The sequence below is a fragment of the Pseudophryne corroboree genome, chromosome 1 (genome assembly GCF_028390025.1).
Source record: "Pseudophryne corroboree isolate aPseCor3 chromosome 1, aPseCor3.hap2, whole genome shotgun sequence".
Classification (NCBI taxonomy): Eukaryota; Metazoa; Chordata; class Amphibia; order Anura; family Myobatrachidae; genus Pseudophryne; species Pseudophryne corroboree.
In genome coordinates, this window is record NC_086444.1 from 993,033,124 (window position 1) to 993,054,122 (window position 20,999).

At 47.0% G+C, this 20,999-nt stretch overlaps 1 protein-coding gene across 3 annotated transcripts in view; it reads left to right on the forward strand.

Moving 5' to 3' along the window:
• The first annotated feature begins 6,968 nt into the window (after positions 1 to 6,968).
• ZNF827 (zinc finger protein 827) overlaps positions 6,969 to 20,999 on the forward strand; it is a 524,965-nt gene continuing 510,934 nt past the window's right edge. For all 3 annotated transcript variants that reach the window (XM_063920595.1, XM_063920597.1, XM_063920598.1), the window contains exon 1: positions 6,969 to 7,425. The gene's annotated coding sequence lies outside the window, so the exon portion shown is untranslated. The remainder of the gene's footprint in view (positions 7,426 to 20,999) is intronic.

The following is a 20,999-nucleotide window of genomic DNA, read 5'->3' on the forward strand; positions in this document are numbered from 1 at the left end:
TTCTGGGAACAGTCAAAGCTTTGAGCCTGTTGGTGCCTCGGATCAAGATCCTACTCTACACCCCATTGTCCAATCCTTGTGGAGCCCAGTGTACCTCGCAGAAAGAGATTTAACAAAGGTAAGTTCTTACCATAAATCTCGTTTTTTCAGTGCGACCACATTAGCGGCCAAACTCAGTAAGACTCAGAAAAGACAGAATCATAATCCAGCACAATTGCCAGAGAAAACTAGATTTTCCAAACACACCTATGTCTATATGTCTGCCATATAATTCTCCAGGGGTGCCCTGTCTGAACCTGCTCATCTACATCTTCTAGTGCGCAATGTGTACCCAGTATTAGAGAGAGGTTCTTCTCAATTATTTCATGTTAGGGTCTCACTTAAATGAATGGCTCCAAGTAGTCAACCTTAATTTTGATTTATTATTATTAATGTTCCACATTTGGGATTATTGATTTACAAGTTGCACATTTGTTGTACAGGGTTCTTTTGCTAAGGGCTGCGTAGGGTTATCGCAAGACCTCGCAGTGTTAGAAGAACAGAGTTTCAGTGATCTTGCATTGCATCAGCTTTCCATTGCACTGCAGCACTAGATGGGTCAGCAGCTCCTGTGAGGCACAAACAGTTACTGAATAAGGCCCAGTATGGAGCCTAATGGTGGCTTACAGCCAGGAAGATATCTGGCTTGAGGCATGCTGTGGGAAAAGAGGTTAGCATTGCTCCCTCTCAGAGTCCTACTTATAGTGTGAAATGAGATTCGACTGTAGAGTGGTAAGCTCCACTAGGTCAGGGGCTCAATAACAAAAAATTCACTGCACAGTTCTGCTTAGTACTGTCTCGAACCCACCAAAACTCAACTTGCCCCATCGGGGGCTGCTGTGGGGGCTCACGAGGGGATTCTAAGACATCTAAGGGGCTGCTTTATTTAAAAATAAAATATGAATAAAATAAACAAGACACACAGGTATGCTCACATGCGTGTAACTGAGACACACAGGTATGCTCACATGCATGTAACTGGGAGCTGTGTAAAAATGAAAATAAGGCATCTGCCACAAAATATGTAAATAAAAATGAAATAAAAAAATTGAAAAAATGAAACCCACGAGATTTTCACAAAATAAGTCTCCAGACTCTGTGGAGGGAAAAATATCCAATCTTGATCCTGTGGTATTTACCAGTTTATTTGCATCCCAGCATTAAATCCAAGATTATCTTAATACCTGAAAATGGAGAAGGGAGTACAAATTTTGAGGCTTTGGCCCTAGTTTTTCAGTTTGTCTAGTAATGTGGTAATTATACATTTGCTTGGTTGAAGTCCTTTCCGTACCACACCAATATAGGAGTGGAGGTGAAAGCCAGTGTGTTGTTCCTGATTGCGTGTGCCTCTCTAATGTTTAATCACCTTCTTGACACTGTCCTCTTCCTCTTGCCTCTTCTCATAATGTGAAAAGTCATCAAAGAATGAGGTGGTGTTTGTAACTAGCTATGATTCGTTGAACTTAGCAAGTTTTTTCCAGGGGGACCACCTGTCGCTGAAATGATGGGTTTATTAAACTGTGCATATCCTGTTTAAACAACATAAGGTTGGGTGGGAGGTCCCAAGGACAATTCCATCTTGCACCTCTTTTTTTTTCTTTACATGATGTGCTCCTTGGGGCTTAGTTTTTAAAACTGCCATCCTGTCTGTCACTGCAGTGCCACTCCTAGATGGGCCAGGAGTTTGTACAGCCGACTTGTGTCACTTAGCTTAGTTATCCAGCTAACTCGGTGCAACCTTTTGGCCTAAAAACAATATTTTGAGGCGTTCAGAATAGACTGGAAATGAGTGGAAATTAATGTTATTGAGGATAATAATACTGTATGATCAAAATTACCCCCAAATTCTGTGATTTTTGCTGTTTTTATGTTTGTTTGTTTTTAAAATCCAGATTCAAAACCAAAACCCGAAAGGGTGGTTTGGCAAAACCAATCCAGATCCAAAACACGAACAGAGATCCAGATCCAAAACACAAAACCCGAAAAGTGTCCGCCACACATCTCTATTTCTAACTAGTGATGAGTGGGTTCGGTTCCTTGGAATCCGAACCCCCCCGAACTTAACCCATTTTACACGGTTCCGAGGCAGACTCGGATCCTCCCACCTTGCTCGGTTAACCCGAGCGCGCACGAACGTCATCATCCCGCTGTCGGATTCTCGCGAGATTCATATTCTATATAAGGAGCCGCGCGTCGCCGCCATTTTCACTCGTGCATTGGAGATTATAGGGAGAGGACGTGCAGCGTTCTCTCAGTTTCTGTGTTCAGTGTGCTGCAAATATCTGTGCTCAGTGTGCTGCAAATATCTGTGCTCAGTGTGCTTGCAAATATCTGTGCTCAGTGTGCTGAAAATATCTACGCTCCATATCTGTGCTGCACTGTAGTATATAGTAGGAGGACAGTGCAGAATTTTGCTGACCAGTGACCACCAGTATTATATAGCAATACGGTACAGTAGGCCACTGCTCTACCTACCTCTGTGTCATCAAGTATACTATCCATCCATACCTGTGGTGCATTTTAGTTGTGCGCAGTATATATAGTAGGAGGACAGTGCAGAATTTTGCTGACCAGTGACCACCAGTATTATATAGCAATACGGTACAGTAGGCCACTGCTCTACCTACCTCTGTGTCGTCAAGTATACTATCCATCCATACCTGTGGTGCATTTTAGTTGTGCGCAGTATATATAGTAGGAGGACAGTGCAGAATTTTGCTGACCAGTGACCACCAGTATTATATAGCAATACGGTACAGTAGGCCACTGCTCTACCTACCTCTGTGTCATCAAGTATACTATCCATCCATACCTGTGGTGCATTTTAGTTGTGCGCAGTATATATAGTAGGAGGACAGTGCAGAATTTTGCTGACCACCAGTATATAATATATAGCAGTAAGGTACAGTAGGCCACTGCTCTACCTACCTCTGTGTCGTCAAGTATACTATCCATTCATACCTGTGGTGCATTTTAGTTGTGCGCAGTATATATAGTAGGAGAACAGTGCAGAATTTTGTTGACCACCAGTATATAATATATAGCAATACGGTACAGTAGTCCACTGCTCTACCTACCTCGGTGTCGTCAAGTATACTATCCATCCATACCTGTGGTGCATTTTAGTTGTGCGCAGTATATAGTAGGAGGACAGTGCAGAATTTTGCTGACCACCAGTATATAATATAAAGACAGTACGGTACAGTAGGCCATTGCTATTGATATATTACTGGCATATAATTCCACACATTAAAAAATGGAGAACAAAAATGTGGAGGGTAAAATAGAGAAAGATCAAGATCCACTTCTACCTCGTGCTGAAGCTGCTGCCACTAGTCATGGCCGAGACGATGAAATGCCATCAACGTCGTCTGCCAAGGCCGATGCCCAATGTCATAGTAGAGAGCATGTAAAATCCAAAAAACAAAAGTTCAGTAAAATTACCCAAAAATCAAAATTAAAAGCGTCTGATGAGAAGCGTAAACTTGCCAATATGCCATTTACGACACGGAGTGGCAAGGAACGGCTGAGGCCCTGTCCTATGTTCATGGCTAGTGGTTCAGATTCACATGAGGATGGAAGCACTCATCCTCTCGCTAGAAAACTGCAGTGCCACTCCTAGATGGGGCAGGTGTTTGTGTCGGCCACTTGGGTCGCTTAGCTTAGCCATCCAGCGACCTTGGTGCACCTCTTTTTTTCTTTGCATCATGTGCTGTTTGGGGACTATTTTTTAAATCTGCCATCCTGTCTGACACTGCAGTGCCACTCCTAGATGGGCCAGGTGTTTGTGTCGGCCACTTGGGTCGCTTAGCTTAGCCATCCAGCGACCTTGGGGCACCTCTTTTTGTCTTTGCATCATGTGCTGTTTGGGGACTATTTTTTGAAGTGCCATCCTGTCTGACACTGCAGTGCCACTCCTAGATGGGCCAGGTGTTTGTGTCGGCCACTTGGGTCGCTTAGCTTAGCCATCCAGCGACCTTGGTGCACCTCTTTTTTTCTTTGCATCATGTGCTGTTTGGGGACTATTTTTTAAATCTGCCATCCTGCCTGACACTGCAGTGCCACTCCTAGATGGGCCAGGTGTTTGTGTCGGCCACTTGGGTCACTTAGCTTAGTCATCCAGCCACCTCGGTGCAAATTTTAGGACTAAAAATAATATTGTGAGGTGTTCAAAATAGACTGGAAATGAGTGGAAATTATGGTTATTGAGGTTAATAATACTATGGGATCAAAATGACCCCCAAATTCTATGATTTAAGCTGTTTTTGAGTGTTTTTTTGTAAAAAAAAAAAACACCCGAATCCAACAAAAAAATTTCAGGGAGGTTTTGCCAAAACACGTCCGAATCCAAAACACGGCCGTGGAACCGAATCCAAAACCAAAACACAAAACCCGAAAAATTTCCGGTGCACATCACTATTTCTAACATAAATCACATACAGTACACTGCAGTGGTGAGGGATCATCTGAGCAGTCTATCATGTACCACTTGTAGTCTCCCTAGTTGAGCTCTTACTCAAGATGTCCTTTCCTCTATGGCTAATTGTTTTTGTATGTAGAGTGCTGCTCAATCTTTATAGTATTTAATATCCAATAACTAAACACTTCAGAGAAAAAACATGATATCATATCAATGTGTTTCTTGGAATATCTGCTTATAAAAAAATGCCCTTGAATTGAATCAACCTGTACAGCTTTTATAGGCTGCCATCAGTGAGGGACAAAGGGTTTCACTGACAAGTGAGCCTGAAGCATTGTGTGATCTTGTGTTTGATCTTGACTATGTATCTGTGTTAGAGATATAAGAAGTCACAGGGCAGCTTTTTCCCCTCTACATGGCTTTATGGCTTGCACTGTCCGGGATATACATAGTAAAAGCCTGTCACTTTAAATGGTATGACATAAATATGGTACAGAAAAAAACATATTCCTCCCTGTACCTATATTGTTTATTATATGTATAGCACTGAACTAAAAACTAAGGAATAATTCTTCGAATACAAACATCACTGTACTGAACATTATTTCTTTATTTCTCCACCTATACAGTATACAACTTTAGTTGTAATTGTACCTGTAGAAAAGTTTCATGAGATCCCAGCATTTGGAGTTAAATTTGCTCTCCGACCTCTATCTTTCTCCAGCGCTGCCATCGCTGAGAAATACATCATGATGAGAGTGCTTTGTTTTCATGATGTATTACACTAATGCAACTGTTTCTCTCTTGATATATGAGTGAAATAGATTATTACTGTGCAGTGGACTGATGATATATTACTTAAAAAGTGGTGCTATTTGGGATCGAAAGGGCAGATCAGATGTAATTATAGGATAAAAGCCAAGGTGCAGCTAAAAGCTGTTTTCTCCCTGACATTGGGGTTAACCTGCCTTTTTAGTTGTGATTTTAAGCCATATCTTTACAGAAATAGGCGCTGTGTGTTTGCAGAAGAATGCACTGACTGCTTTTACACATAGCACTAATTAAAAAAATACACACACAATTTTTATTTTATAAATAAGTGCTTATTTTGTATGGAGCATTTACTGTAGCTAGATCATCTTATTGTTTTTAGTTTGTGTATGTACCAAGTGTTTAAAGTTGTCAAAGGTAGACCAACCTGCAAACAGTAAGAAATGCCTCCTCCAGAAGGGGCCAAGTAATGTAGTACTAGAGATGCAGTATTCCACAGTGGGAGTAGTCATGTTACACCAAGCAGAGGCACAGAGACATCACCCTCCTACATATTTCCAGTACCATCCTCCCTGCATCCCTACAGCATCATCCCCTCTGAGTCTCATCAGTGTCATTACCCCTGCATCATCCCCCTGTGTGTCACCAGTGTCATCCCCCCTGCATCTCTCCAACACTAACCCCCCCTTATATCCATACATGTCTACTCTCCCGGAAGTTGCGGGAGGCTCCTGATTTTTGGGGTAGCCCCCCACACCCACAGAAGTGCAGGCACATCTCCCGCATCCTGCCTGCACCTTAGTGAAGCGGGCAGGACAGAGAGACAATCTCTGGCATTTGCAGGTCCGTGGGTGGAGGAGGGGCTAAAATGACATGAATCACGTTATTTTAGCCCCACCCCCTACCCACGGACCCACGAATCGTAGGATTTTTCCAGTGTGGGGTGGAGCTTGATGATGTTACCGCCCTGCCCCGCCCCCTGAAGTTCCATGCAGTATCTCCTCTCTGGGCTTCTCCCGGAGAGGAGAAATAAAATGTAGGTAAGTATGCTTATGTCCCTTCACAACCATCTTACTGTGTCTCAATAGTGTCATCGCCCCCTACGTCTATAAAACACCAATTCCACTGTGTCTCTTTAGCACTACCCCCTAAGCGTTTACCCAGAGTAACCTCCCCCCCCCCCAGCATCTCACCGGCATCATCTTCCTGTGTCTCTACAGCTCATCCCACCTGTATCCCTCCAGCAGCCCACCCCCACTGTGTCCTTCGGCAGCTCACATTACTGAAAAAACTTCTGTGACAACCTGTACACCTGTTCAGTGTTCAGTGGCTGGCTCTGGAGCACTTGTACAATGACTGCAGTCACACATTGAGTACACACACTCACACAACAATGTTAGCGTCCGTATGGGTCCTCCTTGATTCAGCTCCTCATCCTCTTTGCACTGCGGAATGTGCGCCGTAGGTGGTGGGAAGGAGACAGACATTGCATAGTGACGTTGTGATAACCCTGCAAAAACAGTTGAACCTAATAGCCCCAAACATGGACCCCGTGCTGTTCGGAGGGGCAAACAGATGAACTGCATATGGGACGATTCATAAAATGGGCTGCTTATAAGTAAATATGGGGTTTGGAGCAGCAGCTATAAGGCCAGCGTGTGGTGATCAGAACTGTCACCCGCACGCCGTCCCCGTTGTACTGGAGGAAGAAGGGGGCTCGTGAGCTGGCAGTTGGGACCGTTAGGGGAGGAGCACAATCAGCTTAGCCTGAGGAGAGAGAGGACGACATGGGACTACGGAGAAGACCGGACTGCGGTGGGAATCAGCGCCCTTACCGGATTGTGGGCTGTGCCTTAGGACCAGACAGTGTGTGAAGGCAGCTCGGGTGATTCCGGCAGCAGGTGCAGTGATCAGCGGGACCTGACCCTCTGAAGCGCTCCCGGCAGCCCGTCCCTAAGCCAGCATAGAAGGCGCCGCCCGCAGCTCCGGAGTAGGTGGGGATCAAGGCGGAGTTCGTCCAGAGAGGCAGCAGAGCGGCCACTACAACAAAGAACTTGGCCGGAGGCGGTCTAAGGGCGGAACAAGGGCGGACCAACCCTGCTGAGCATCCGTGAGGGGGAGGCCCCCTCAGCGAAGGGACCCTTCCATTCTTAAAGGCTGCAATCACCTCGCCACAAGGGCTACACCAGCAGCAGGTTAGTAAATGCTCCACACGCAGCACAGCCTGTCACTATCCTGCCTACACCAAACCATCAGTTTAAGCCAGTGGGCATAGTCCAGCCAGAGAGCGCTGCTTAGAAATTGACTCACAGGTTCCTGCCTGAACTGATCATATAGCGCTCTCGTAGGGACAGCTACAGTTTCTTCTCACGTAATAGAGGCAAAACTAGAGGCCAAGAGTTATTAGAGCTGCATAATACTCCTTCAGTATACACAAATATTTGGAAAGTGGTAGCCCTTCTACGCACAGCCAGCACAGTGTGTAGAGCGAGAGAATAGCTGCACAGCGGTAGGAGGAGGAGTACGAGGGATCCACTACAAGGTTCAACTTGGCAGGAGCAGCTACAGACTAGGCACAAAGACCAGTTAACAGACTCACCTGCGCAGAGTAGTCATCCCTCAGGATCAGCCATTGGATCAGCACTAACCTGTAGCCAGGACCGCATGCCAGGCGGGAACAATTGAATTTGGTAGTCGGTTTTGCCTGACGAGGTTAACCGATAACCCACTGATTAAGCCCCTAGTTGGACAGTGATGTAACCCCTCCACGCTGAGCTCATTACTCACCTTTCAACTCTCAGCATGACAGGTGAATTGTCACACTTTAAATATTTACCGAGGAACGAGCCAGGAAAAGGTACCCACCGTGCACCAACGTTACATTGATCAGCTGAACATTAAGGGGGAACTAGCGGGGTTATACACGGTACCGTGTAGGGTTGAGAAACTGTAGCCGTACTGATTGTGTAATAACATGCATAGTATACAGTTTATTCTCAAATGTGTTATATAGTGATAAGATAGAGGAGTGAAAGTTACACAGTTTAACCAAAAACAGTTAAGTAATTACAGGCCCACGATTTCTGAAGTTCTTCGTTCCATAATAATAAAAAGTTCATTGTTACACAGTGTGTAGTTAATTGTCCCAGACAACAGTAGTGAATTGGGTATTGTAGAAAAGGGGTCGAACAGACTCCCTAGGTACCGTACCTGTCTAGGCGGGTACAACAACGTCACAGCATATATCTAGCTGGCACAGAAGAGGGGAATGGGTAGGCAGGGCCAGGCCGTAACAGTAGTGCTAAATATAGGAAAAGTCTGCGCTAGATGGTCTATAAGCTGATCCATTAATGGGGTAAGTATATAAAATATGTATAAAAGGAGCGCTATGTGTGTTGAAATATGATATACTAACTATTGCGCTTATACCTGTAAAGAAAATATAGGATTTTAATTACCTACCGGTAAATCCTTTTCTCGTAGTCCGTAGAGGATGCTGGAGTCCATTTAGTATCAAGGGGTATAGACGGGTCCTTTGGGAGCCACTGGCACTTTAAGAGTTTAATAGTGTGGTCTGGCTCCTTCCTCTATGCCCCTCCTACCAGACTCAGTCTAGAAACTGCCCGAGGAGACGGACATACATCAAGAGAAGGAAATACACAGATAGTGGTGAGATTCACACCAGCTCACACATAACAAAAAAGGAAAGCCAACCTAACCAACTTGAAACAATTCAGCAAAGGCTGAAACAACAATACTGAACCAAGTAACAATGCAGGAATACGAAGCACTGGGCGGGCGCCCAGCATCCTCTACGGACAACAAGAAAAGGATTTACCGGTAGGTAATTAAAATCCTATTTTCTCTTACGTCCTAGAGGATGCTGGGGTCCATTTAGTACCATGGGGATGTACCAAAGCTCCCAGTACGGGAGGGAGAGTGCTGAGGTTCCTGCAGAACAGATTGCCCAAACTTTAGGTCCTCTGAGGCCAAAGTATTGAACTTGTAGAACTTAGCAAACGTGTTCGACCCAGACCAAGTAGCTGCTCGGCAAAGCTGTAAAGCCGAGACACCCCGGGCAGCCGCCCAGGAAGAACCCACTTTACGAGTAGAATAAGCATGCTTGATAGTGAACCTGATCCAACAAGAACTCATCTGCTTAGAAGCAGAACACCCAACCTTGTTGGGATCATAAAAGACAAATGAAGCGTCCGACTTCCTGTGACGAGAGGTTCTCTTCACATAAATTTTCAAAGCCCTCACCACATCCGAGGACTTTGAGATAATTGAGGAGTCAGTAGCTACTGGCACCACAATAGGTTGGTTGATATGAAAAGCTGACACAACCTTTGGAAGAAACTGCTGACGCGTTTTGAGCTCAGCCCTATCTTCATAGAAAATCAAATAGAGGCTCTTGCATGACAATGCCCCTAATTCTGACACACGTCTAGCAGATGCCAATGCCAAGTGTGACCGCCTTCCAAGTAATAAACTTGATGTCCACCTACTGCAAAGGTTCGAACCACTCTGATTGTAGGAACTGCAGGACCACATTAAGATCCTAAGGTTCCGTAGGAGGCACAAAGGGTGGTTGGATGTGCAGAACCCCTTTCAAGAATGTCTGAACCTCAGGGAGGGCAGCCAATTGTCTCTGGAAGAAAATAGACAAGGTCGAAATCAGGACTTTTATGGAGCCCAAGCGTAGGCCCACATCCACACCTGCTTGCAGAAAGAGGAGAAACCATCTCAGTTGAAACTCCACCGTTGGCAACTTCTTCTTCACACCAAGACACATACTTTTTCCAAATTCGATGGTGATGTTTAGACGTAACTCCCTTCCTAGCCTGAATTATGGTAGGAATGACCTTTTTTGGAATGCCCTTCCGAGCTAAGATCTGGCATTCAACCTCCATGCCATCAAACGTAGCCGCGGTAAGTCTTGATAGGTGAACGGCCCCTGTTGAAGAAGGTCCTCATGAAGAGGAAGAGGCCTCAGATCCTCCAGGAGTAATTCCAGAAGATCCGCGTACCAAGCCCTCCTTGGCCAGTCTGGAGCAATGAGGATCGCCTGAACTCTTGTTCTTTTTATTAGTTTGAGAATCCTTGGGATGAGTGGAAGTGGAGGAAACACATACACTGACTGGAACACCCACGAAGTGGATGCATCCACCGCCATTGCCTGTGGGTCTTTTGACCAAGGAACAGTACCTGCGAAGCTTCTTGTTGAGGCGAGAGGCCATCATGTCTACCCAACGGCTTGTCACCTCTGCGGATACCTCATCCAGGAGGCCCTATTCTCCTGGATGGAGATCGTGTCCACTCCCGGAATGAAGATTGCTGATAGCGCCACCGTGTGTTTTTCTGTCCAGAGGAGGATTCTTGTTACCTCTGACATTGCCACTCTGCTCTTTGTTCCGCCCTGTCGGTTTATGTAGGACACTGCCGTTACATTGTCCGACTGAACCTGAATGGCCTGATCTTGCAGAAGATGTGCTGCTTGTAGAAGGGCATTGTATATGGCCCTTAGTTCCATAATGTTTATCGGAAGTATGGATTCCAGACTTAAGCACCTTCCTTGAAAGTTTTCCCCTTGGGTGAACGCTCCCCAACCTCTGAGACTTGCATCCTTGGTTAGAAGAATCCAATTCTGAATCCCAAACCTGCGGACCTCTAGTAGGTGAGAAGTTTGCAGCCACCAGAGGAGAGAAATTCTGGCTTTCGGCGACAGGCATATCCGCTGGTGCATGTGAAGATGTGATCCCGACCATTTGTCAAGGAGATCCAATTGGAAGGACCTCCCATGGAATCTTCCGTACGGAAGAGCCTCGTAGGAGGCTATAATTTTCCCCTGAAGGCGAATGCACTGATGAACCGATACCCGGGCTGGCTTGAGGACATCCCGTAACATTGATTGGATCACCAACGCTTTCTCTACCGGTAGAAACACCCTCTGCACATCCGTGTCGAGTGTCATCCCCAGGAAGGGCAGTCTCCTTGTCGGTTCCAAATGTGACTTTGGAAGGTTAAGGATCCACCCATGATTCTGGAGTAGTTGAGTTGTGAGAGCGATACTCTGCAACAATCTCTCCCTGGAAGATGCTTTTATCAGGAGATCATCCAGATATAGCATTATGTTCACTCCTTGCCTGCGGAGGAGTAGCATCTTCTCTGCCATGACCTTGGTGAACACTCTCGGTGCTGTGGAGAGGCCAAACGGCAGTGCCTGGAACTGATAGTGACAATCCAGCAGTGCAAATCTGAGATAACCTGGTGAGGCAGCCAGATCGGAATGTGAAGGTACGCATCCTTGATATCTAGGGATACTAGGAATTCCCCCTCCTCCAGACCTGAGATCACCGCTCTCAGAGACTCCATCTTGAATTTGAATTCCCTTAAGTAGGGGTTCAATGACTAGGTTTAGAATCGGCTTTACCGAACCATCCGGTTTCAGCACCCCAAACAGGTTTGAGTAATAACCCTTGTGGTGTAGATGAGGTGGAACTGGGACAATAACATCTGTTTTTACCAATTTTTGAATAGGTTCCTGTAGGATAGCACTTTCTGTCAGCGAAACTGGTAAGCTTGATTTGAAGAATCTGTGAGGTGGGAGTTCCTGAAACTCCAGTCTGTAGCCCTGGGTAACAATGTCTGTCATCCAGGGGTCCAGGCCTGATGATGCCCAGATGTGACTGAAATTTTTTAGTCTCGCTCCCACCTGCCCGATCTCCAGGCAGGGAGGTCCACCGTCATGCTGAAGATTTTGAGGAAACAGAACCTGGTTTCTGTTCAAGAGAACCTGTTTGGTGCAGGTTTTTTGGATTTTCCCCGACCACCCCTAAAGAAGGTGGAAGGGGATTTGGTTTTTTTAAATTTTGTGGTCTGAAAGGACTGCAGTGTGGACGTAGGATAAGTTTTCCTAGCCGGTGGAGCTGATGAGGGGAGAAAGGCTGACTTACCCGCAGGAGCCGTGGAAATCCACGCATCCCCAAACAGAGCCTGACCTGTGAAGGGTAGGTTCTCCACACTTTTCTTTGATTCTGCATCCGCAGTCCACTGGCGTAGCCAGAGTCCTCTGCGTGCTGATACCGCCAGAGAAATAGCCCTCGCATTCAGCATTCCAAGGTCTTTCATGGCCTCCACCATGAACCCAGCAGAATCCTGTATGTGACGCAAAAACAAATCAATGTCCCACTTATCCATAGTATCTAAGTCCGCTAGTAATGTGCCTGACCACTATACTATGGCTTTAGAAATCCACGCACAAGCGATAGTGGGCCTTAAAGCCACGCCTGTAGCAGTGTATAGAGATTTGAGTGTAGTCTCAATCTTGCGGTCAGCCGGCTCCTTTAGGGCAGTTGAACCAGGGACAGGTAAAACCACATATTTAGACAACCTAGATAGGTGGGTTTTCCCATTTCTTTCTATCCTCTTCAGTGAAAGGAAAAGCAATGAGAATTCTTTTAGGGATCTGAAATTTTTTCTCTGGGTTTTCCCAGGATTTTTCAAATAAAGAGTTCAGCTTTTTAGAAGCAGGGAAGGTGAGGGAGGATTTCTTATTTTCCGTAAAATAAGATTCCTCTTCCGGCTCAGGTACCATCTCAGTAATATGCAAAACATCCCTAATGGCTTCAATCATCAACTGCATCCCGTTAGCAAGGGATGCATCTCCCCCTGCATATTTCCATCACCGTCCCCTGTATCAGAGTCTGTATCAGTGCCAATTTTCATTATTTGGGCAAGTATACGTTTTTTAGGGTATGTTGGTGGGGTATTTGAGGGAGTAGGAGCTGAATGCTGCAAACCCTCTACAGACTTTCTCAAAAACTGTGTCTCTTTCTTATTATGGGACATCCTTGATGAAATCTGTGATATCTTTCCCCTTAAAGAATCGCAGTCCTGAGTACTTGGGATAGACTCTTCAGGAGAAGATACACACTCTGCAGCACAGGATACAGAGCCCTTAGACATGGTAATGTGGATATATACACATAAACACACACATACAGGAAAATGTCAGACACAGTTTCCCCCAGAGTACCTTCAGAGAGTCACAACGTATAAGGAGCCAGCCCCACAGCGCCCCCAGTGACCAGTTATTATGATAACAGCTCGGTGCAGACTAAATAACCTTAATAGGTTAAATAGTACTAACTACACTCTCCCCCCGTCTATAACACCCTGGTACCGCAGTAACTGGAGTTATGTGGAGGGTCAGCACTCCCTGTCAGCTTGTCTCAGCATTCTGCAGGGAGAAAATGGCGATGGTGAGTGCTGGATCCGCTCTGAGGAGAAGCCCCGTCCCCTGAAATGGCGCGCGGCTTCCCGCACATTATGTTTATACTGGCCTGAGGTTTTTAATGCTAACAGCGTGATTAGCCCCTGTTAGCTACATTTCCAGTGTCAGGGTGATCGCGCTGGCCCAGGACGCCCCTCAGCTGCGTCTACAGTATCCTGTTGCTGATCCTTCATGGAGCGCAGCCTGACAGAGCTGCGCTCCCACCCTTGTGCCGCCATTCCCACCGGCGACCCGCTAACCGGGCCGCCGGTGCTGAACTCCCCACTCTTCTTTCTTCTGGCTCTGTTAGGGGGTGGTGGCCGTGCTGCGGGAGTGAGCAGTCGCCTCGTGGGCTTGTGATCAGCACCCTCAGGAGCTCAGTGTCCTGTCACTGGAGATAGAGAACCATTAACTTCAAGAGTTGGTTCCTAATCCCCCCTAAGTCCCACGAAGCAGGGAGGCTGTTGCCAGCAGCTTTCCTGTACCTAACAACACTTAGAAAAACAATAAAACTAGAAAAACTCCTAGGAGCTCCCTAGCTGTGACCGGCTCCTCCGGGCACATTTTCTAAACTGAGTCTGGAAGGAGGTGCTTAGAGGGATGAGCCAGCCCACACTATTAAACTCTTAAAGTGACAGTGGCTCCCAAAGGACCCGTCTATACCCCACGGTACTAAATGGACCCCAGCATCCTAAGTAAGAGACAATTGTGCTAATACCTGTAAAGTAAAAAGAGGTTGAAAGTAATGTTTATAGCTCTTTTTATGATGTATGGAGTCCATAATTTAATTAGAAGTTCCTATGTCGCCGGCTCTGATAGCCGCAATGATTTAAAGTTCATCTGATGCGGTAGGTCTTGAGAAAGGGCGTTAATGCCCGAAACATGTTGGAGACCAGGAGACCATTGTTTGTGAGACGGAGAATGGAGCCCTGCAATGCTGACGTCAGCGAAAAAGCGCCAGCGAAGTGCAGAGCACGGCTGCCTCACATAGAAGAACCAGCCGGAGGAAGACACTCACCCAGCTGGGAGAGCTGGAGGAGAGCGCCCACATTGCCGGGAGACGAGGCAATTAGAAATAGTGATAGTTTAGCCCTTACCGCATGGGATGAACTTTAAATCATTGCGGTTATCAGAGCCGATGACATAGGAATATGTACTCCATGTTACATACATCATAAAAAGAGCTATAAGCATTACTACCTCTTTTTTACTTTACAGGTATTAGCACAATAGTATTTCATATTTCAACACACATAGCGCTCCTTTTATACATGTTTTATGTCACAGTAGTGCCACAGTGTGGCAGTGAGATACTGTAACCAGAAGAGTAACTGGGCTGGGTGAGGTGGGCCGATGGAGGCGATCTGTGTACACCCTCCAAATAGAACTGACAGAACACAGGGGGTCATTCCGAGTTGTTCGCTCGCAAACTGCTTTAAACAGCTTTGCACACGCTAAGCCGCCGCCTACTGGGAGTGAATCTTAGCTTATCAAAATTGCGAACGAAAGATTAGCAAAATAGCGAATAGACACCTCTTCGCAGTTTCTGAGTAGCTCCACACTTACTCGGCATCTGCGATCAGTTCAGTGCTTGTCGTTCCTGGTTTGACGTCACAAACACACCCAGCGTTCGCCCAGACACTCCTCCGTTTCTCCAGCCACTCCCGTGTTTTTCCCAGAAACGGTAGCGTTTTTTCGCACACACCCATAAAACGGCCAGTTTCCGCCCAGAAACACCCACTTCCTGTCAATCACATTACGATCACCAGAACGAAGAAAAAACCTTGTAATGCCGTGAGTAAAATTCCTAACTGCATAACAAATTTACTTGGCGCAGTCGCACTGCGGACATTGCGCATGCGCATTAGCGACTAATCGCTCCGTTGCGAGAAAAAAATAACGAGCGAACAACTCGGAATGACCCCCACAGTTCCTCCCCGTTCCAGACTATTTTAACACCTGTTTACGGTAAACATCAGTGTTTTAAGAAGCAGCATTGCAGCATGTTTGACATTCTGTTGGCGTTTGGGGGTGGCATCCTGGGATGCATCTTCATTGGCACCAATATCATGATTTCACTGGACATCTTGAGTAACCTGAGGGTTACTTTCAAAGGCGATGTTCGTGTAGATGATCCAGTGCTGCATCTTTGGATGCAGCAGAGGATCAGAGAAGCCAACAAGATGTGTCTCTTAAAAAAGACGATTCTTGCTGCATTTGTATATTATCACATAGCTAATAATAATGCCAGAATATAGCCTCATAGGTATTCAGGGCCTTATGTAAAATATGTCTAAAAAAGATGCAATTATATGTGCATGTTGTTGGATATATCTCAAAATGTATCTGGTTCTGCAACAGTCGAATAAGTACCAAGATAACGTCAGGCATGTATTACTCATGTGTATGACCACATATGCGTTTGCCGCCAATATATGCCATCTTTATCAATAAAGATAGCTCATAGAAGCAAGTTCAGAGTTGATACATTATTTGTTTAATATATTCATAGAGGATGTGATATACCTTGTCACCTGGCCTGCTTGTCTTGTGAACTGTTGCTATTGGCGCATGTCAGCTGATTGCATTCCCTTCAGTCAGAATGCTCCTTGTCTCAGCTGACATTAGCAACCAACCACAGACCTGCAAACCCTGTTTATATCTTGTTTTGCTTTTGTCCTCTGTCAGTGCATATATCATTATGGGGCTCTCCATGCCCCTGTGTGCTCCCTGCAGCAGTGAATTAAACGCATCCTACCACACATTGGAAGGGGATGGGGGGGATGTAATAAGAGTAATAAGATGTAATAAGAGTAATAATAGTGATCAAAAAAAGTCAGTCAGACACACACAGCTCAGAGACACAAACAATGAGGCCAAAGAAAGCCAGATAGGGGCAAAGATGCACATTGAAAATTAGAGAAAGACACACAAACGGAGAAAGAAAGGGCCATATCCTGGCGCAGTTCATGTGCGGCTGAGATTACTCCGGGAGCGATGTGGGCTTGTTATTATCTCTGCCCCGGGAGTCCACCATCTCCACTAGTTTCACTTCTTTTCTCCTTCCTCGGCTTCCTTACTGGCAGTGAGGGAACTTTTGTCACGCACACATAATACAGCCCCGGGAAAATGCTGCAGGCACAGTAAGTTGTACGAGGATTTCTCTGTGTCTGTATCTATTTATCCCCTCCCTACCACCCTGCGTCTCTCTATCCCCTCTCTACTGACTTGCATCTCTTTATCCCCTTCCTACTGCTGAGTCTCCTTATCCCCTCCTTACCACCCTGTGTCTCCCTATCCACTCCCTACTGCCCTGCTTATCTATATCCCCTCCCTACTACTCTGCACCTCCTTATCCCCTCCCTACCACCATGCATCTCCATATTCTCGTCATACCGCCCTGCATCTCCCTATCCCCTCCCTACGCCTCTATATTCTCTCCTTACCGTCCTGCATCTCCCTATCCCTTCCCTACTGACCTGCGTCTCCATATTCCCTCCCTACCACCCTGCGTCTTCCTATCCCCTTACTACTGCCCTGCATCTCTATATCCCCTCCCTACTGCTCTGAGTCTCCTTATCCCCTCCTTACCACCCTGTGTCTCCCTATCCACTCCCTACTGCCCTGCATATCTATATCCCCTCCCTACTACTCTGCACCTCCTTATCCCCTCCCTACCACCATGCGTCTCCATATTCTCGTCATACCGCCCTGCATCTCCCTACCCCCTCCCTACCACCCTATGCCTCTATATTCCCTCCTTACCGTCCTGCATCTCCCTATCCCTTCCCTACTGACCTGCGTCTCCATATTCCCTCCCAACCACCCTGCGTCTTCCTATCCCCTTAATACTGCCCTGCATCTCTATATCCCCTCCCTACTACTCTGAGTCTCCTTATCCCCTCCTTACCACCCTGTGTCTCCCTATCCACTCCCTACCGCCCGGCATATCTATATCCCCTTCCTACTACTCTGCACCTCCTTATCCCCTCCCTACCACAAAGCATCTCCATATTCCCGTCAACCGCCCTGCATCTCCCTATCCCCTCCCTACCACCCTATGCCTCTATATTCCCTCCTTACCGTCCTGCATCTCCCTATCCCTTCCCTACTGACCCGCGTCTCCATATTCCCTCCCAACCACCCTGCGTCTTCCTATCCCCTTAACACTGCCCTGCATCTCTATATCCCCTCCCTACTGCTCTGAGTCTCCTTATCCCCTCCTTACCACCCTGTGTCTCCCTATCCACTCCCTACTGCCCGGCATATCTATATCCCCTTCCTACTACTCTGCACCTCCTTATCCCCTCCCTACCACAAAGCATCTCCATATTCCCGTCAACCGCCCTGCATCTCCCTATCCCCACCCTACGCCTTCATATTCCCTCCTTACTGTCCTGCATCTCCCTACCCCTTCCCTGCCGACCTGTGTCTCCATATTCCTTCCTTACCACCCTGAATCTTCCTATTCTCTTAATACTGCCCTGCATCTCTATATCCCATCCCTACTGCTCTGAGTCTCCTTATCCCCCCCCCCCACCCTGTGTCTCCCAATCCACTCCCTACAGCCCTCCATATCTATATCCCTTCCCTACTACTCTGCGTCTCATTATCCCCTCCCTACCACCATGCATCTCCAAATTCCAGTCATACCGCCCTGCATCTCCCTATCCCCTCACTACCACCCTATGCCTCCATATTCCCTCACTGGCCTGCATCTCCCTATCCCTTCCCTATCAACCTGCATCTCCATATTCCCTTCATACCACCCTGTGTCTTCCTATCCCCTTACTATGCCCTGCATCTCCATATTCCCTCATCACCGCCCTGCGTCTCCATATTCCGTCCTTACCGCATTTTTCATTCGATTTTCAAATCAAATTCGATGTGGATTCATGCTTGGAAGGGATTTTGAGATTAATTTATAAAATCCCTTCCAAAATCGAACCTCAAATCCCCATTAAAATCCCCAGCAAAATCGAATGCAAAATCGAACAGGATTTCCAAAAGTATCGTATGCACACTAATTAAAGGGAACCTTACTCTTTACAATGTTTTATACATGAAAACCTGTGATTTAAAAAAATGTTTTTAAATAATTACAGGTGAAATATGTGGAAATAAATTTAACCCTAATCTGCCTTCCACTTTCTGTGCTCACATAGTCAGCTGTAGTTAAAAAAAACAAAACCTCTGCCTGCTCCATGTTTGTTGTATAATCTTGGGGGGAGTGGTTTATTTAATGCGCGATTGTGCAATAGATGGCAGCAGATCACAACATCGAACACTTTTGCCTAATGATATAATAATATGCCTTCCGAATAAATAAATAAATATATATATATGCAGTGGCGGAACAAGCAAGCGGTGGGCCCAGGTGCGACAAAATGCTTTGGGCCCCCCCCCCCCCCCCCCCCCCATCCAAGTCCACCCCGGGGGCAGTGCGCGCCGTAGGCGCGCGCAAAAATACATAGTGGCGTGGCTTCGTGGGGAAGGGGTGTGGCCACAAAATAATACCAACACAGTAGTCTCCATTATTCAAATTACGCCGCACAGTAGCACCACTACACCAGGTAGAGACCCTTTTACACCTTACAGCGAACAGATTCCTCTTTTTACACATTACAGCAGACAGCGTGCCCTTTTTACACATAACGGCAGACAGCGTGCCCTTTTTACACATAATGGCAGACCGCGTGCCCTTGTTACACATAACGGCAGACCGCGTGCCCTTGTTACACATTACGGCAGACAGCGTGCCCTTTTTACACATTACGGTAGACAGCGTGCCCTTGTTACACATTACGGCAGACAGCGTGCCCTTGTTACACATTACGGCAGACAGCGTCCCCATTTTTACACATTACGGCAGGCAGATTCCTCCTTTTTACACATAGCAGCAGGCAGATTCCCCATTTTTACACATAGCGTCAGGCAGCCCCCCTTTTTTACACATTACGGCAGGCAGATTCCCCATTTTTACACATAGCGTCGGGCAGATTACCCCTTTTTACACATAACGGCAGACCGCGTGCCCTTGTTACACATTACGGCAGACAGCGTGCCCTTTTTACACATTACGGCAGACAGCGTGCCCTTGTTACACATTACGGCAGACAGCGTCCCCATTTTTACACATTACGGCAGGCAGATTCCCCTTTTTACACATAGTGGCAGGCAGTCCCCCATTTTTACACATTGCGTCGGGCAGATTACCCCTTTTTACACATAGCGGCAGGCAGTCCCCCATTTTTACACATTGCGGCAGGTAGTCCCCCCTTTTTACACATTGCGGCAGGCAGTCCCCCCTTTTTACATATTGCGGCAGGCAGTCCCCCCTTTTTACACATTGCGGCAGGCAGTCCCCCCTTTTTACACAGTGCGGCAGGCAGTCCCCCCTTTTTACACATTGCGGCAGGCAGTCCCCCCTTTTTACACAGTGTGGCAGGCAGTCCCCCCTTTTTACACAGTGCGGCAGGCAGTCCCCCCTTTTTACACAGTGCGGCAGGCAGTCCCCCCTTTTTACACATTGCGGCAGGTAGTCCCCCCTTTTTACACATTGCGGCAGGCAGTCCCCCCTTTTTACACATTGCGGCAGGCAGTCCCCCCTTTTTACACATTGCGGCAGGTAGTCCCCCCTTTTTACACATTGCGGCAGGCAGTCCCCCCTTTTTACACAGTGCGGCAGGCAGTCCCCCCTTTTTACACATTGCGGCAGGTAGTCCCCCCTTTTTACACATTGCGGCAGGCGAAAGAAAGAAAGAAAGAAAGAAAGAAAGAAAGAAAGAAAGAAAGAAAGAAAGAAAGAAAGAAGAATTATACTTACCCTCAGGCTCCTCGGTGCAGCTGCGTCAGACGACGATTCCCGGGCAGTAGAGAATGAGGAGGAGGGAGCCGGAGGACGGAGCCGCAGCAGCGCTTTGTTACTGGTGGAGGCGCTGCTGCTGCTGCCCCTCTGCTTCCCTATAGGCTGTTCTCGGAAGACAGCCTATAGGGAAGCAGAGGAGCAGCAGCAGCAGCGCCTCCACCAGTAACAAAGCGCTGCTGCGGCTCCGTCCTCCGGCTCCCTCCTCCTTCCCCCGTCTGTACCGCTGCTCAGCTCCTATCTCCGGGCGGCTGTGCGCTGCGGGCAGCGGTTGCCTGCAGCGCACAGCGGCATGTAATGAGTCAGTTTGACTCATTACATGCTTGGGCCCCTGGACAGAGGCGGGCCCCAGTGCAGTGCACTGCCTGCACTGCCGGTAGTTCCGCCTCTGTATATATATATAATAGAAACAAATAACCAAGTTGCGCTAATAATCCCGCCTTAGACCCAATAGTCCTTGGGGAGAAACGGCTGCTGATCTCCAATACAAGTCGAGAACCAGTAATTTACCAGAAAAAAATAGTTGCACGGAGAGCGCTCAAATGTATGTTAATGTCTCTTTAGTTCTTTCAATGAACTTTCATTGAAAGAACTAAAGAGACATTAACATACATTTGAGCGCTCTCCGT